This window comes from Chrysochloris asiatica, unplaced genomic scaffold (assembly GCF_000296735.1).
Source record: "Chrysochloris asiatica unplaced genomic scaffold, ChrAsi1.0 scaffold00216, whole genome shotgun sequence".
Classification (NCBI taxonomy): Eukaryota; Metazoa; Chordata; class Mammalia; order Afrosoricida; family Chrysochloridae; genus Chrysochloris; species Chrysochloris asiatica.
The window spans coordinates 2,326,682-2,327,867 of NW_006408734.1; positions in this window are offsets into that span (position 1 = coordinate 2,326,682).

The window sequence follows — 1,186 nt, forward strand, 5'->3', positions numbered from 1 at the left end:
ACTTGTAGTCCATACTGAAAACTGTATTCTTTGATCTTTATCAATCATCAGCATATCTCAGATGTTAATGTGCCTTCCTCTATGCCAGATGTCATGTTCTTCTTCATTTAGTCCAGCTTCTCAAATTATTTCCTCAACATACATATAGAAATGTCGTGATAGAATGCAATCCTGACACACGATTTTCCTGATTTTAAACACTCAGAATTCCCTTTTTCTCAGCAGAATGACTGCCTCTTGGTCTATGGACAGGTTCAGTATGAGCGCAATTAACTGCTCTGGAATTTCCTTTCTTCCCTATGTTATCTATCGATTCTTATCCACATAATAAAATGTTTTTGATGATACAACCATGCTTTCTGAAAGTGAAAAGGACTTAAAATATTTACTAAGAAGATCAAAGAGCACAGCCTTCAGTATGGATTGCAACTCAATATAAAGAAAACAAAAATCCTCACCACTGGACCAATAAACACCATTGTTTTTTGTTGTTGTTTTATTGTGGATTATGTGATAGTTTACATGGGAGAACATTAGCTTTACATTCATCATATCATATATAGTTTTATTGTCATGATTATAATCCCCTCTATGCATCATCAACCAACCACAGGCTATATGCTGCAAGCCTGCCCCCCAGTCGTCAGCACACAGCCCCTCTCCTTCTTTGGGTCTAAAGTCTCAAGCTGCTCCATCTCCCCACGTCATCGTCTCTGCCTCCATCTCTGGCATCACTGCTTCGCTCGGTAGGGTCCTGCTCTCCGCTCTTCTCCTTTGATGGTTTCAGAGACCTCTGCTCCTACACTGCAAAGTTAATAACTCCCCTCCTGGCTGCAAAACATCTACCTTTACATTCCCAACCCTCACAATCAGTCCTCATAACAATTATTCACTATTGTATCACAAGAGACCTATCCACATTTCCTTTCATGAGCCCGGCCAAGACAGATGGAATTTATTCAGTGGAGATTATACCTTCCTCCATGCCTTCTGGATCTAGATTAGTTCTTGAAAACTTGTAAGCCAGTCACTTCATGCCTTTGAAACCCCCCCATTTTGGGTAGCCAATGTCCAAGTTGAAGAAAGCAAAAAGTCATTGAGAAGAAAAGAAAGAAGGAAAAGGTCAAAATGGATGTCAGAAGAAACACTGAAACTTGCTCTCCAGCATAGAGATGCTAAAGCAAAT